Raw genomic sequence first — 18595 nt, 5'->3', positions numbered from 1 at the left:
AAGACAAAGAAAGAATCTGAGCTCCTATAAGACTGTCAGCTGATTTCTCAACAGAAACTTTGCAGGCCAGAAGGGATTGGCATGAAATACTCAACGTGATGAAAAGTGAGGTCCTACAACCAAGACTACTCTACCCAGCTTAGCTATCATTTAAAATAGAAGGGCAGGTAAAGATCTTCCCAGACAAGAAAAAGTTAAAGGAGTTCATCACCACCACACCAGTACTACAAAAAATGTTAGAGGGACTTCTTTAAGAGGGGAAAAAAATCAAAATTATGAATAATAATAATAAAATGGCAATAGCTACATATCTATCAACAATTACTTTTGGGGCTGGCCCAGTGGCGCATTCGGTTGGAGCTCCCTGCTCCTAATGCCAAAGGCTGCTGGTTCGATTCCCATATGGGCCAGTGCCAGATGGCTCAGTTGGTTGGATCACAGGCTCTCAACCACAAGGTTGCCGATTCAAGTCTTTGACTCCCGCAAGGGATGGTGGGCTGCGCCCCTCACAGCTAAGATTGAACACAGCACCTTGAGCTGAGCTGCTGCTGAACTCCCGGATGGCTCAGTTGGTTGGAGCGCGTCCTCTCAACCACAAGATTGCCGCAAGGGATGGTGGGCTGGGCCCCCTGCAACTAACAACAGCAACTGGACCTGGAGCTGAGCTGTGCCCTCCACAACTAAGATTGTAAAGACAACAACTTGACTTGAAAAAGTCCTGGAAGTACACACTGTTTCCCAATAAAGTCCCGTTCCCCTTCCCCAATAAAATCTTTAAAAAAAATTATTCAATGTAAATGGATTATATATTCCAATCAAAAGACATAGGAGGACAGAATGGGTAAGAAAACAAAACTTACATATGCTGCCTACAAGAGACTCACTTCAGATTGAAAGACACAGACAGAAAGTAAAGGGATGGAAAAAGATATTTCATGAAAATGGAAACAAACAAACAAATAAACAAAACAACTGGGGTAGCAATATTTATACCAGACAAAATAGAGTTTAAAACAAAAGCTATAAGAAGAGACAATGGAAGACCCAGTAATCCCACTTCATGGTATTTATCCAAAGAAACCCAAAACACTACTGCAAGGGGATGGGTGCCTCCATATGCTGATGGCAGCTTTGTTTACAATGGCCAAGATGTGGGGCAGCTTGGGTGTCCGTTGATGGAAGAATGGATAAAGAGGAGGTAGTACATATATACAATGGAATATTGCTTGGCTCTGGAAAGGAACGGGTTCTTGCCATATGCAACGGCATGAATGGACCTGGAGAGTATTGTGCTGAGTGGAGTATGTCAGACAAAGACAGATGTCAGGGAAAGACAGATGCAATGTGATTTCATTTATATGTGGAATCTAAAGAACAAAATGAACAAACAAAGCAGAAACAAACTCATAGATACAGAAAATATTTTGATGGTTGCCAGACAGGAGGGAGGGTTGGGGACTTGGATGAAAAAAAGGGGAACGGATTAAGGAATACAAATTTGTTGTTACAAAGTAGTTATGAGGATGTAGGGTATAGCATAAGGGATATAGTCAATAATATTGTAATAACTATGTATGGTGTCAGATGGGTACTAGAGTTGTTGGGTTGATAGATGGGAGAGGATTGGGGGGCACGGTGAAAAATGTGAAGGGATTAAGAAGTACAAATTGGTAGTTATAAAATAGTAATGTGTATGTAAAATAAAGCATAGGGAATACAGTCAATGATAAGGTAATAACTATAGTGCTAGGTGGGTACTAGATTAGTCAGGGGGATCACTTCTTAAGTTATGTAAATGTCTAACCGCTATGCTGTACACCTGAAATTAATATAAAATAATGTCGAATGCCAACTGTAATTGAAAATTTTAAAAAGGGGGAAAAGGTGAAGGGTAATAAAAGATATTGTCCAGGTATAAAACAAGTAAGTCATGGGGTTGTAGCATAGGGAATATAGTGAATAATATATCACATAGGGAATATAGTAAATAATATTGTGATAGCAGAGTACAATGTCAGATGGTTGCTGGACTTATCATGGTGATCACTTCTTTAGGTAAATAAATGTTGAATAACTATGGTGTACCCCTGAAATTAATATTATATGTTAGCTATATTTTTAATAAAAATCTTTAAAAATAACTTTATTGAGGCATAATTTACATGTAACAGCATTCTTCCATTTTAGAGGTATTGTTTGATAAATTTTGGTAATTGAATAGCTATGTATTTTCCACTATAATCAAGATCGAAAAACTGTTCCATCACCCTAAATATTATCCTTGTGCCTCTTTGCAATATATCCCTTCTCTAGCCCAGGTAACCAGTGATCCTCTTTCTATTACTATACATTTGCATTTTCTAGAATTTCATATAAATGGAATCATATATTTGTGTTTTGTGTTTGCCATCTTTTGTGTTTGACTTCTTTACTTAGCATAATGTTTTTGTTTTATTTATTTATTTTTCTTTCAATTACAGTTGACATTCAGTATTATTTTATATTAGTTTTAGGTGTACAGAATAGTGCTTAGACATTTATATAATTTACAATATTATTGACTATATTCCCTATCCTGTACTTTACATCCCCATGACTGGTTTATAACTAAGAATCTGTACTTCTCAATCCCTTCCTCTTTTTCACCCAGCCGCTCAGCTCCCCTCACTTCTGGCAACCATCAGTTTGTCCTGTGTATCTATGAGTCTTTTTCTATTTGTTTGTTCATTTATTTTGCTCTTTAGATTCCACATATAAATGAGATCATACAGTATTTGTCTTTCTCTGTCTGACTTATTTCACTTAGCATAATGCCCTCCAGATCTATCCATATTGTGGCAAATGGTACAATTTCACCCTTTTTCATGGCAGAGTAATATTCCATTGTATATGTGTACCACCTCTTTTTTTTTTTTCCCACCTCTTCTTTATCCAATTATCTATTGATGGGCACTTAGGTTGCTTCCAATCTTGGCTATTATAATAGGCTGCTATGAACATAGGGATGCATATATTATTTCAAATTAGTGCTTTAGATTTCTTCGGACAAATACTCAGAAGTGGAATTGCTGGGTTATAAGGTAGTTCTATTTTTAATTTTTTGAAGAACTTCTATACTGTTTTCCATAGTGGCTGCACCCATTTGCCATCCCACCAACAGTGCAAGAGAGTTCCCTTTTCTCCACATCTTTACCAACACTTGTTGTTTGCTGATTTATTGATGATGGCCACTTTGAGAGGTGTGAGGTAATGTCTCACTGTGGTTTTTATTTGCATTTTTCTGATGATCAGTGACATTGAGCATCTTTTTATATGTCTATCGGCCAGCTGTATGTTCTCCTTGGAGAAATGTCTATTCAAGTCCCTTGGCCATTTTTAATAGGTGTGTGTGTGTGTGTGTGTGTGTGTGTGTGTGTGTATTAAGTTGTATGACTGCTTTATGCATTTTGGATGTATAAATCCTTTATTGGATGTATCATTGGCAAATATCTTCTCACATTCAGTAGATTGTCTTTTCGTTTTAGTTTAATGTAGTTCATGTTTGGATTTTTTTTTCTTTTGCTTTCCTTGCCCAAGGAGATATATCCAAACAAATATTACTAAGAGCAATGTCAGAGAGTTTACTGCCTATGCTTTCTTCTAAGATTTTTATGGTTTTGGTTCTTACATTTAAGTCTTTAATCTGTTTTGAATTTATTCTTGTATATGGTCTAGTTTCATTTATTTTTGCATGTATCTATCCAGTTTTCCCAACACCATTTATTGAATAGACTTTCTTTACCCCATCATATATTCTTGCCTCCATTGTCATAGATTAATTGACCATATAGATGTGGAGCCTTTTTCTGGGCTCGCTATTCTTTTTCTTTTTATGGAAATTTTTATTTTTTTTTAAAGATTTTATAGGGGAAGGGGAACAGGACTCCATTAGGGAACAGTGTGCACTTCCAGAACTTTTTCCAAGTCAAGTTGTTGTCCTTTCAATTTAGTTGTGGAGAGTGTCATTCAGCTCCAGGTCATGTTGCCATTGTTAGTTGCAAGGGGTGCAGCCCACCATCCCTTGTGGGAGTGGAACCATCAACCTTGTGGTTGAGAGCCCGCGCTCCAACCAACTGAACCATTCGGGAGCTCAGCGGCAGTTCACCTCGAGGTGCCCTGTTCAATTTTAGTTGCAGGCGGTGAAATGCACCATCCCTTGAGGGAGTCAAGGAGTTGAACCAGCAACTTTGTGGTTGAGGCCCACTGGTCCACGTGGGAATCAAACCGGCAGCCTTTGACATTAGGAGCATGGAGCTCCAACTGCCTGAGCCACCGGGCCGGCCCCTAGGCTCTCTATTCTGTTCCATTTATCTATGTGTCTATTTTTATGCCAGTACCATGCTGTTTTAATTACTAGAGCCTTGTAGTATACTTTGATATCAGGTAGTGTGATACCTCTCACTTTGTTCTTTCTTCTCAGGATCGCTGTGTTGATTCAAGGTCTTTTAAAGTTCCATATAAATGTTAGGATTATTTGTTCAAGTTCTGTGAAAAATGCCATTGGTATTTTTTTATTTATTTATTTATTTATTAGTTTCAGGTGTACAAGACAAGGTAATACTTAGACGTTCATCATTTATATCCCTCACACTGTGAACCCCCCTCCCCCCATCCACTATTCCTCCGACCTCACACTGAACCATCACATTATATATATAAAATTATAGTTGGCATTCATTAATGTTTAGCTTCTGGTGTACAATGCCATGATCAGGTATCCACAGTATCCCTGAGGTGGTCTCCCAAATAGGACGCATGTCCATCGGATACCCAACAAAATCTTTACAACATTATTGAATACCTTCCCAAAATTAATTTTCAAAAAACCCCTGAGGCCATCTTGTGGTTACCAGCTGCTTCCAAATCCCTTCACCTTTCCCCTTATCCCCAACCCCCCCACACACCCATCTAACAACACTCGGTTTTTTCTTTGTGTCCCCAAAACTGTTTCTGATTAGTTCATTCACATATTCTTTTCTTTAGATTCCGCATATAAGTGAGATCATATGGTACTTGTCTTTCTCTTTCTGACTTATTTCACTTAACATAATGTTCTCTAGATCCATCCATGTTGTTGCAAATGATAAGATTTCTTTCTTCTTTATGGCTGCGTAATACTCCATTGTATAAATGTACCACAGCTTCTTAATCCATTCGTCTACCCATGGGCATTTCGGTTGTTTCCATATCTTGGTTATTGTGTAAAGTGCTGCAATAAACATAGGAGTGCATACTGATTTTTGAATTGGAGTTTTGGATTTCTCTGGGTAGATGCCTAGGAGTGGAATTACTGGATAATAGGGTAGTTCCATTTTCAGATTCCTGAGATACCTCCATACTGTTTTCCATAGTGGCTGCACTAATCTGCAATCCCACCAACAGTGCACTAGCGTTCCCTTTTCTCCACATCCGCGCCAGCATTTGTTGTTTGTTGATTTATTGATGATAGCCATTTTGACTGGAGTGAGGTGGTATCCTATTGTGGTTTTTATTTGCATTTCTCTGATGGTTAGTGAGGTTGAGCATTTCTTCATATGTCTTCTTGCTTTCTGTATGTCCTTTTTAGAAAAATGTCTCCTCAAGTCCTCTGCCCATTTTTTAATTGGGTTGTTTGTTTTTTTGGAGTTAAGTTTTATATAGATTTGTGATATTAATCCCTTATCAGATATATCATTGGCAAATATCTTTTCCCATTCAGTAGGATCCCTTTTTGTTTTATTGATGGTTTCCTTTGCTGTGAAAAAACTATTTAGTTTGATGTAATCCCACATGTTTATTTTTTCTCTTACTTTCCTCACACGAGGGGATATATCAGTGAAAATCTTACTCCGGGTAATGTCCATGAAGTTTCTTCCTATATTTTCTTCTAGATATTTTACGGTTTCAGATCTTACATTTAAGTCTTTAAGCCATTTTGAATTTATTTTTGTATATGGTGTAAGGAGGTGGTCCAGCTTCATTTTCTTGCATGTGTCTGTCCAGGTTTCCCAACAGCACTTAATGAACAGACTGTCTTTACCCCATCGTACATTCTTGCTTCCATTGTCGTAGATTAGATGGGCATATAGGCATGGATTTACTTCTGGACTCTCTATTCTGTTCCATTGATTTATGTGTCTATTTTTATGCCAGTACCATGCTGTTTTGACTACTGTAGCCTAGTAGTATAGTTTGAAATCAGGTATCGTTATACCTCCCACTTTGTTCTTATTTCTCAAGATTGCTGAGGCTATCCGGGGTCTTTTATGGTTTCATATAAATTTCAGGATTATATGTTCTATTTCTGTGAAAAACGTCGTTGGTAGTTTGATAGAAATTGCATTGAATATGTATATTGCCTTAGGCAGTATGGACATTTTAACTATTAATTCTTCCTATCCATGAACATGGAATGTGTTTCCATCTATTTATGTTTTCTTTCATTTCTTTCTTCAGTGTCGTATAATTTTCTGAGTACAGATCTTTTACATTTTTGGTTAGATTTATTCCCAGATATTTTATAGTCTTTGGAGCAATTGTAAATGGAATTGTTTTTTTAATTTCTCCTGCTGATATTTTATCATTGGTATATACAAATGCAACTGATTTCCGAATATTAATTTTATATCCTGCTACTTTACTAAATTCATCTATCAGTTCTAATAGTTTCTTGGTGGAGTCTTTAGGGTTCTCTATATATAGTATCATATCATCTACATATAGTGATAATTTTACTTCCTCCTTACCAATTTGGATGCCTTTTATTTCTTTCTCTTGTCTGATTGCTGTGGCTAGAATTTCCAGCACTATGTTGAATAGAAGTGGAGAAAGTGGGCAACCTTGTCTTGTTCCTGATCTTAGGGGGAATGGTTTTAGCTTTTCCCCATTGAGTATGATGTTAGATGTGGGTTTGTCATATATGGCCTTTATTATGTTAAGATATGATCCCTCTATTCCCACTTTCTTAAGGGTTTTTATCATAAAAGGTTGCTATATTTTGTCAAACGCTTTTTCTGCATCTATTGATATGATCATGTGATTTGTATTTTTCATTTTGTTAATGTGGTGTATCACATTAATTGATTTGCGGATGTTGAACCACCCCTGCATACCAGGGATGAATCCCACTTGATCATGGTGTATGATCTTTTTAATGTATTGCTGAATTCTGTTCGCTAATATTTTGTTGAGAACTTTTGCATCTATGTTCATTAGAGATATCACCTGTAGTTTTCTTTTTTTGTGGTGTCTTTGTCTGCTTTTGGGATCAGGGTGATAATGGCTTCGTAAAAAGTGTTTGGGAGTCTTCCTTCCTTCTTGATTTTTTGGAAGAGGTTGAGGAGAATAGGTGATAATTCTTTTTTGAACGTTTTGAAAAATTCACCTGTAAAGCCATCTGGTCCAGGGCTTTTGTTTGTTGGGAGATTATTGATTACTGATTCAATTTCCCTGATGGTAATCATTCAATTCAGGTTTTCTGTTTCTTCTTGAGTTAGCCTTGGAAGGTTGTGCACCTCTAGAAAATTGTCCATTTCTTCCAGATAGTCAAATTTGTTGGCATATAGTTGCTCATAGTGATTTCTTAAATTTTTTTGTATTTCTGTGGTGTCTCTTGTCACTTCTCCTCTTTCATTTCTGATTTTATTAATTTGGGTCCTCTCTCTCCTTTTTTTAATGAGTCTGGCTAAAGGTTTGTCAATTTTGTTTATCTTCTCTAAGAACCAACTCTTGGATTCATTGATCTTTTGTATTGTTTTTCTGGTTTCTATTTCATTTATTTCTGCTCTGATCCTTATTATCTCCTTCCTTGTGCTCCCTTTGGGCTTATTTTGCCATTCTGTTTCCAGATCCCTTAAGTGTGAAGATAAACTGTCAATTAGTGATGTTTCTTGTTTCTTTAGGTAGGCCTGCAAGTGCTATGAACTTCCCTCTTAGGACTGCTTTCGCAGCATCCCATAGATTTTGGGTCATCGTGTTCTCATTCTCATTTGTCTCGAGATATCTTTTGATTTCTTCTTTGATCTGCTGCTTGACCCATTCATTATTTAGTAACATGTTATTCAGCCTCCATGAATTGGTGTGTCTTCCTGGTTTTTTTTTCCTGTGGTTCATTTCTAATTTCATAGCACTGTGGTCAGAGAAGACAATTGGTATGATTTCAATTTTCTTAGATTTATCAAGGCTTGTTTCGTGTCCTAACATATGATCTATCTTGGAAAATGTTCCATGTGCACTTGAGAAGAACGTGTATTCTGCAGCATTGGGGTGAAATGCTCTGAAAATATCAATTAAATCCAAGTGGTCCAATGTATCATTTAAGGCTGTTGTTTCCATATTGATTTTCTGTCTGGAAGACCTGTCCCTTGTTGTCAGAGGTGTGTTGAAGTCCCCTATTATGATAGTGTTGCTGTTGATCTCTGTCTGTATGTCCATCAGTACCTGTTTTATATATTTAGGTGCTCCTATGTTAGGTGCATAGATGTTTACTAGGGTTATGTCCTCTTGTCGGATTGATCCCTTTATTATTATATAGTGCCCATCTTTGTCTTCTAATATGTTCTTCATTTTAAAGTCTATTTTGTCAGATATAAGTATTGCAACTCCAGCTTTTTTTTCACTTCCATTTGCATGAAATATGTTACTCCAACCCTTCACTTTCAGCCTGTGTGTGTCTTTTGATCTGAAATGAGTCTCTTGTATACAGCTTATACAAGGGTCTTGCTTCCTTATCCACTCAGCCTCCCTATGTCTCTTGATTGGAGCATTTAATCCGTTTACATTTAAAGTGATTATTGATAGGTACATAGTTATTGCCATTTTTAAATTTGTAGTAAATTGTTTTCATCTTTCTTCTATTTACAGAAGTCCTTTTAGTATTTCTTGCAATGCTGGCATGGTTGTAATAAATTCTTTCAGTTTGTTCTTTTCTGGGAAGCTCTTTATCTCTCCATCAACTTTAAATGATAGCCTTGCTGGATAAAGCAATCTAGGTTGTAGGCCTTTGTGTTCCATCACTTTGAGTATCTCCTGCCACTCCCTCCTGGCCTTCAATGTTTCTGTAGAAAAGTCATTTGATAGACTTATGGGAGTTCCCTTGTACATAACCTTCTGCCTTTCTCTTGCTGCTTTTAAGATTCTCTCTTTGTCTTTAAGCTTTGCCATTTTAACTATAATGTGTCTTGGTGTGGGCCTGTTTGGGTTTATCCTGTTTGGAACTCTCTGCACTTCCTGGGCTTGTATGTTGGTTTCCTTCATCAGGTTAGGGAAGTTTTTGGACATTATTACCTCAAATATGTTCTCAATCCCTTGCTTCCTCTCTTCGCCTTCTGGTATTTCTATGATGCGCATGTTGTTGCACTTGATGTTATCCCAGAGGTCTCTTAACTCATCTTCATTGTTTTTTATTCTTTTTTCTTTCTGTTGTTCAGTTTGAGTGATCTCTGCTAACTTGTCTTCGAAGTCGCTGATTCGATCCTCTGCTTCATCTAACCTGCTGGTCATTCCTTCAAGTGAGTTCTTAATTTCGGTAATTGTGTTCTTTAGTTCTAGCTGGTTGCTCATTAAGATTTCTACATCCTTTTTTAGTTCTAACTGGTTGTTCTTTATGATTTCTATATCCTTCTTTATGTCTTCTCTAAGCTACTTAAACATTCTTATCACCAGTGTTCTGAACTCTGTCTCTGACAAGTTGGTTACCTCTGCTTCATTTGGTTCCAGTTGTGGAGGTTTCTTCTGTTCTTTTATTTGGGACATGTTTCTTTGTCTCTCCATTCTGACTGACTCTCTGTGTTTGCTTTGATGTATTAGGAAGATCCCCTAGAGTTCTTAGTTCTTGCTGGGTTATCTTATGTAGTATGTGTCCTTTATATTTGACTTGGACTACTTCGTTCTTCTCCTCTGCATGTGCTCCACAGGTGGTTCATGTGTTTAGTATATTGTCCTGTTCAAGAAGAACTTTAATTGCTTTTTGCTTGTGAGTAGGTGGGTTTAACTCCTAGGCCGTCTAGTTGTGAAACTTGGCTCTGCCCACCGCAGGGTGTTCTGCTGGGTGAGGGTTGGCCACTTAAATGAGGTTTGGCCTCTATGGGCTCTTGTGCCTTCAGAGAATTCCCTCTGGGTGTGACTTGTAGGTCAAACCCAGTAGTACTCTGGTTTGGTCCAGAGTTGGCTTCTGGATATGTTGAATCTTGTGCCTCTTAAGCTGGGCCCTGTTAGGGCAGTTTCAGCACAAATCAAGTTACCAAGTACAACAACAACAACAACAACAACAACAAAGAAAACAAATCAAGTACATTCACATGTAAAATACAACCGACAATCCCCACTCAACATAGGCAAAGATATCAAAGAAATAAAGACAGAACAAAGCAAATCACAACAAGCAGAAAAAACAAAAACCACCAAGCAAAGCAAAACAGAAAGCAGCACCAGTCTTGGCTTAAGCCCACCAAGTAATCTCCAGGTTGTCCTCCGCTGTGCCAAAGAGTTCCTTGCCTATTGCACAGGCAGCGCTGGTCACCTGGTGCCCAGAGTGAATTTGGGAGTGTAGATTTAAATGCGAGGGGCTGAGGGTTCTGGATGATAGTTTTCAGAGAAACCGTGCAGTTTCTGTCCTTTCCTGCACAAATGCACGCTGAGAGTAGCTCCACCAGCCCTGTGCCCAGTACTCCTGAGTCCTAAAATGTCCTTCTTATTATAGCCTTTGTTATAAAGTGTATTTTGTCATTTCTAGTCAAGATGGGAAGAGTAGGTAAATGCTGTGCTTCCATCATCTCACAACCAAATCAAAATTGCAACTAAACTACAGAACAATCATCACTGAGAATTGCCTAAATTCTTGCTGAACAGAAGTCCTATAATGAAGGAAATGGAGAAAAATCCTTGTAGACACTGGTAGAAGGGGCAAAAATGCAGGACAAGCTGGTCCCATACCCACATATGGTGTTTAAAAATCAATAGGGATATCTCTACTGTGGAAATACCTTCGAAGAATGAGGAGTCCCAGCCCCACACCAGGCTTTCCAGCTCAGGGTTCTCATACTGGGAAGAGAACTCTCCATAACTTCTGGCTGTAAAAAACAGCAGAGACTGTGGCTGAATGAGACAGGGGGTGGCTAGAGTTCCTCTTAAATGGATTGCACATGGACTTACTCACTCGTGGACTTGCTTACTCTGGCTTCCAGCACTGGGGAAGCAGCTTTAAGGGCACCCAGGACATTTTGGAAGGAACTGAGTAGTCTGGCTTCAAGACAAAGTGTGTAGGTGCAGCCTTCTCAAAGACAGACGTGCTGGTAGAGGCCATTGTTTCTTTTTTGAGCCCTTTCCCCTTTCAGTGTGCAGAGACAGGCAGCTGCCATATCTAAGTCTGCATCAATCTGGCTAACACAGTTCATTCACCTCACCATGGGAATTCCTAAGACCCTGCCTCACCCAACTTTTGGGCTCACATAAGCTCTTCCAATGGCTTTTCCATATGAATGGCCTGTCTTGACTCATGGACTTTCCTAAGTTCTCTTTAAGGTTTGCAAATCCCAAGCAAGCAGCATCTGTCCTCAGTGTACCCCATATCACTTGCTCAGGAGACCCAAACCTGGCCTTAGGGGCAACCGGCCTTGGTTTGCAGCTTAGCTGCTCCCAGGCACCTCCACGCTCAGCATCAGTGGAAGATATCTGTGGATGGCTTTGTGGCTCATGCCAGGAGGCCCCAGGTCCAGCACACCCAGTGCTTGGCTTCAAACCTGCCAGAGCACCACCTGCCCACCTCTATACATGACACATCAAAAGGGAAGACTGGTGTGTACCCATTCTGCTGTTTGAATGTGTTGTTGGTGGAGGCAGCAAGGTGGTGTTCGGACTCAGTCTGAAGCCAGCCCCTGGGTGTGCTGGGTTCCAGCCTCCCAATAGGGGCCCCACCATAGGCCAAGTTCAGCCTCTGCCTGTGTCTTGCCCAGGGCCATCTGGCATGAGCCACAAAGTGATCCTCAGATGTCTTCTGCCTGCATTGTGTTTGGAGGTGCTTGGAAGAGGTTAAGCTGTGAACTGAGGCTGACTGCTGCTAGTGCCAGGCTTGGGGCTGCTTAGCTAGAGGTATGGGGCACGCCAAGGCCAGGTGCTACTTGTTTGGAGTTTGTGAACCTTTGAGAGGCCTTAGGAAAGTCTACAGCATGAGCAGAGACAGTCTGTTTGTATGAAAAAGCCACTGGAAGCAGCTTGGTTGTGGCCAAAAGTTGGGTGAAGCAGTGTCTTGGAATCACCAGGGTGGGTAAATGAATAGTGTTAGCCAGGTTGATGGAGACTCAGATATGGTGACTGCCTTTGTCTGCACAGGGAATAGGGTTCAACAAAGAAATAATTCCTTCTGCCAGCACTTCTGTCTAGGAGAAAGCTGCCCCTTCACACCCTAACCTAAAGCCAGACGACTCAGTTCCTCCCCCTATGTTACTGGCACCTTTCAAAGTGCTTTCCTAGTGTTGGAGCTCAGAGTGAGTGAGTCCATCAATGAGTAAGTCCATGCAAGTGCCCTTTAAGAGGAACCATCTCCTTCAGCCACAATCTCTCCTGGTTTTCAATCCAGAAGTTGTGGGGAGCTCCCTTCCTAGCACTAGAACCCTGGGCTGGGGAGCCTGGTATGAATTTGGGACCACTTGCTCCACAGGGGGACCACCGCAGCTGAGATATTCCTCCTGATTTTTAACTGCTGTATGCGGGTGTGGGACAAACTTGTTCACATTTCCACCCCTCCAGCTAGTCTCAATGTGGCTTGATCTGTACATCCTTGGTTGTAGGATTTCTGTTCAGCTGGATTTCAGGCGATTCTCAGTGATGGTTTTTCTGTAACTTACTTGTAATTTTAATGTGATTGTGAGAGAGACAAGCACAGCATTTACCTACTCCACCATCCTGACTGGAAATCTCTGATTGAACAACTTTTGAACATCAAACAAGAACATCAAATAAGGAAGGCTGGGAAACTGTGGGAGCGCTCTTGGATCTGTGGGAACCTTCTGGGATTGAAGGTGCCATGAGCACCACTGTTTATGTCCCCCTCCACCTCAACAGGGTGGGTGGTATCTCTGTCCAGGTCTTTGGCCTATCTGCAAGATTGCCACTGCACATTTCTGGCTACACTGCCTGGAGCCCTTTGGCTTTGAACAAAGGGAGCAAGCAGGATCAACAAATTATCACAACATGCACCTGACTTATCTGCCTAAATCTACTCCATCCCAGCAGGCCAGTGCCTCAAGCATCATAAGTACCTGTCAAGCTCCAACCAGTCTAACAAAACTACTCAGCACACACAGCCTATGCACTTTGCTTCTACTCAAGACCACTTTCTGCACAACAAATGAGAGAGACACTATGTAGAGAAGACTGGGGAGCCATGAGAGTTCTCTGGGAATTTCAGGAATTCTCCTGGTTTAAAGGTACTGGTGAGTGCCATTGTATATATCCCCATCTAGGGGACGTGTCCTTCATAAGACACTCTGGCTTACCTGCAAGCTCACTGGAGCACATTCCTGGGCACATCACTATTTCAACTCCAAACAAAGGGAGCAAGCAGGATTGACAGGGCATTGCTACACACACCTGGCCTCCCACCCAGAGCTTCTACAGCTCAGTAGGCCAGTGTTCTGGATGCCACTTGTCTCTAACTGACCTGCCAAAACCATCTGAGACACACAGCCTACACAGAGGTTGCTTCTACACAGGCCACTTTTTTAAGACTGGGAGAGACAGCTATTTCATCTAATTCATATAAACAAACATAGGAAGTCAAACAAAAGGAAAAGACAGAAGATTATCTCTAAAATGAAGGAACAAATAAAATCCTTAGGAAGAAAACCCTAATGAAACAGAGATAAGTAATTTGTCTAATAAAAAATTTAAAGAAATGGGCATAAGGATGCTAACCAAATTTGATAGTGGAATAGAGGAACTGAGAGAGAACTTCAACAAAGAGCTGGAAAATATAATGAAGAACACAGCAGAGCTGAAGTGTGCAATAACTAAAATGGATAATACACTAGCTATACAGAACAGATCAACAACCTGGAAGACAGACTGGTGGAAATCAACCAATCAGAATAGCACAAAGAAAAAAAAATTTAATTGAGGATAACTTAAGGGACATTAGGGGTAACATCAAGTGTACAAATTTTCACATTACAGGGATCCTAGAAGGAGAAGAAAGGAGTAGGAACAGAATCTTTATTTGAAGAAATAATTCCCTAACCTGGGAAAGGAAACAGATATCTGGGTGCAGGAATCACAGAGTTCCAAACAAGATGAACCCAAAGAGACCTACACTGAGAATATTGTAATTTAAATGGCAACACTTAAAGATGAAGAGACAAGTTTGAAGGCATCAAGAGGAAAACAACTAGTGACACAAAAAGGTAAGCCCATAAGGCTATCAGCTGATTTCTCAGCAGCAAATTTACAGGGCAGAACATAGTGGCAAGACATCTTTAAAGTGTTTTTTTTTTAAAAAAAAAAAAAAAAAAACAAGGAACCTACAGCCTAGAATAATTTACCTGAGATAATTATCATTCAGTATTGAAAGAGTTTCCTGGACAAGCAAAAATGGATTTTTTTTGCTTTTTATAATAGCTTTCATCATCACTAAACCAGCTTTACAAGAAATGGTAAAGAGTCTTCTATAAGTAGAAAAGGAAAGGCCATAATCAGAATAAGAAAATATGAGAAAGGAAAAAATATCACAGCTAAAGCCAAATATTTTTTTTAATTTATTTATTTATTAGTTTCAGGTGTACAAGACAAGGTAATACTTAGACGTTCATCATTTATATCCCTCACACTGTGAACCCCCCTCCCCCCATCCACTATCCCTCCGACCTCACACTGAACCATCACATTATATATATAAAATTATAGTTGGCATTCATTAATGTTTAGCTTCTGGTGTACAATGCCATGATGAGGTATCCACAGTATCCCTGAGGTGGTCTCCCAAATAGGACGCATGTCCATCGGATACCCAACAAAATCTTTACAACATTATTGAATACCTTCCCAAAATTAATTTTCAAAAAAACCCTGAGGCCATCTTGTGGTTACCAGCTGCTTCCAAATCCCTTCACCTTTCCCCTTATCCCCAACCCCCCCACACACCCATCTAACAACTCTCGGTTTTTTCTTTGTGTCCCCAAAACTGTTTCTGATTAGTTCATTCACATAGTCTTTTCTTTAGATTCCATATATAAGTGAGACCATATGGTACTTGTCTTTCTCTTTCTGACTTATTTCACTTAACATAATGTTCTCTAGATCCATCCATGTTGCTGCAAATGATAAGATTTCTTTCTTCTTTATGACTGCGTAATACTCCATTGTATAAATGTACCACAGCTTCTTAATCCAGTCATCTACCGATGGGCATTTTGGTTGTTTCCATATCTTGTAAAGCCAAATATTTAATAAATATATCAAATCAAACATTTTGAAAGCTATTACAAAAATCAAAATACAAAAATTCAAAAGTCAAGCTACAATAAGTAGTTAGAAGATACACAAAAATATTTAAAATATGACATAAAAAATATAAAGCATCGAAGGTGGAGTAAAAATGTTGTCCTTTCAGAATAGATTAGAACTTAAACTCCTATCAGCTTAAAATAAACTGCTATTGATATAAATAAACCTCATAGTAACCACAAACCAAAAACCTACATAAAGAATGAAGAGAAAGGAACCCATGCAAAACAGTAAAGAATACAGTAAACCACAAAGGAAGAAATAAAAACATGATAGAAACAGAGGAGAACCACAAGATCAACCAAAAACCTATGAACAGAATGGCAATAAGTACATACTTATCAACAATTACTTTAAGTGTAAATGGATTAAGTTCTCCAATACAAAGATACAAAATGGCTAAATGGATTTAAAAATGTGACCCATCTATATGCTGCTTCAAATTGAAAGACACATACAGACTGAAAGCAAAGGGATGGGAAAAGATATGAAAATAGAAATGAAAAGAAAGCTGGGGTAGCAATACTCATATCAGAAAAAAAATACTTTAAAACAAAGAACATAACATTAAGAAAAGACAAAAAATACATTACATTATTATGAAAGGGTCAATCAAGAAGAGGATTTAACAGTTGTAAAAATCTACACACCCAACATAAGAGCAACTAAATATATAAAGCAAATACTAATAGACATAAAAGGAGAAATTCACAGAAATACAATAGTAGTAGGTTTTAGTACCCTACTCACATTAATGAATAGATCATCCAAACATAAAATTAATAAGGAAATAATGGCCTTAAATGTCACTTTATACACAGACTGATTTAATAGACCTTTATAGAACATTTCATCCAAAAACTATAGAATGTACATTTTCTTCAAATGCACATGGAACAGGATAGATCACATATTAGGCTATATAACATTCTCAATAAACTTAAGAAGATTGAAATCATGTCAGGCAACTTTCCTAACATCAATGGCGTGAAACTAGAAATCAACTATAGGAAGAAAACTGGAAAAAACACAGACAGGTGGAGACTAGAAAACATGCTATTAAGCAAAAAATGAATCAAAGAGGAAATCAAGTAGGAAATAAAAACTACCTTGAGACAAATGAAAATGAAAACACAACTTTTCAAAATATGTGGGATGCAGCAAAAGCTGTTCTAAGAGGGAAGTGCATAGCAATATACGTCTACCTCAAGAAACAAAAAATTGGGCTGGCCCAGTGGTTCAGGTCCTGGGAAGGCCATGCTCCTAATGCAGAGATTGCTGGTTCGGTTCCCACATGGGCCAGTGAGCTGCGCCCTCTACAGTTAAGATTGTGAATAACAGCTCTCCCTGGAGCTGGCAGCAGGTTAGCTGAGCTGCTGTGTGCTGCTGTGTGCTGCCGTGGGCTGCTGTGTGCCATCATGAGTAGCCAGGGGCCAGCCTGAATGGCAGGGGGCGGTGTCCTACACAACTAGACCGAGAAACAATGACTTAAACTGGAGTGGGGCAAGGTAAAAGAAAGGGGGGGAAAGAAACAAGAAAACCTCACTTAAGGAATCTAACTCTACACTCAAAGGAACTAGAAAAAGAGTAACAAATAAAATCCAAAGTAAACAGAAGGAAGAAAACAGTTAAGATCAGAGCTGAAATAAATGGAATGGAAATTTCTTTTTAATTAAAGTTTATTGTGATCAAAATGGTGGCGTGAGATAAGCCTCTGTAAAGCTCCCCTAGAATTTACAACTAATCGAACAATAATAACTCCACAAAGGACTCCCTGCACAGTAGACAGGCAAGACGAAGAGGCCCACTACTGAATTCACCTATAGGTGAGCAATCGCACAAGCAGGGGTGGAGGGAAGTGAGAAGTGTGGACAAGGAGCCCCGTGGGCGCAGGACGCAGACCTAGCTCAGTGCTCCGAGCTCGCTGCATCTCGGAACTACCGCAGTTGGGGGAGAGGGAAGAACTCGGACTGCTAGGGCTCCGCTTATGGCCCACAGGGCTGAGGGGGCAGCATATAACACGCTGAACCCAATGCTCACGGCAGAGATCTCGGAGAAAAGACTGAGGGAAGAAGGCTGAAAACGGTGGTTTAAGCCCTCACTGCTGAGCAGAGAACGGAAGCTTTAGGCACTGAGACTAGCCGCCCCCTCCCTACCCTCCCAGAGCTCGACCCGACCCCACCTGCCCGGTGCTAGAAGCAGAACAGTAACAGTGTCAGATCAAAAGACCAGAATATTTGCTGTTCTGAGAACTCTGGACGGCAGACACAGATTCACAGCCCAACTAGTTCTGGCAAAATGGAAGGAGCTGTGGAAGCAGGACCGGCTGTGGTGGTGGTCGCCGCAATTGCTCTGGGCCACCTCTCACAACTCATGCCGCCCCTGGCCCCACCTATCTGGGCGGATCCGTGCAGGAGTAAACAGAACTGCTGATATGAACCGGCTCTGAATCTGGTGCAGAAAGAGCTTTGAAACTTCAAAAACTCTCCTCATCCCCACAGGGACGTGGCGCCCAATGACTCAGGCGAACTGTTAACCGAGGAGAAGCCTGTCTCCCAGGGGATGCCCCCATTGTGTGAAAAGCTGGAATAGTGCAGAGAAAACATAGCACTACTGTGTGAGAGAGGGAAAAAAAGGCTGCAGTCGAAGACAAAATAAAACATTCTACCAACAAGTACTGGAAAACAAAAGAAAGACCTCTTCCTATCAACCTGTTGCAGAAGCCACTCTTGTAGATGTCTAGGAAGAGAAATACTAAATCAGTAATTGCCATGAATAACCAAGGCAACAAGACAGCTCAGAAAGGAAGTGAAAAGTCTCCAGAAAATGAACTTAAACATGTGGAAATATGTGACTTAAATGACAGAGAATTCAAGATTGCAGTTCTGAAAAAATTCAACGAGATGCAAGAAAACACAGAAAGGCAATTTAATGAACTCAGAAACGCAATCAAGGAACAACATGAGCATTTTATAAAAGAGATTGAAAATTTAAAAAAGAACCAAAGAGAATTTCTGGAGATTAAGAACTCAATAGAAGACATTAAGAATGAAATAACCAGCTTAGGTAGTAGAGTTGACGA

This window comes from Rhinolophus hipposideros, assembly GCF_964194185.1.
Source record: "Rhinolophus hipposideros genome assembly, chromosome: 17".
Lineage (NCBI taxonomy): Eukaryota > Metazoa > Chordata > Mammalia > Chiroptera > Rhinolophidae > Rhinolophus > Rhinolophus hipposideros.
This window is presented reverse-complemented; position numbering follows the sequence as displayed.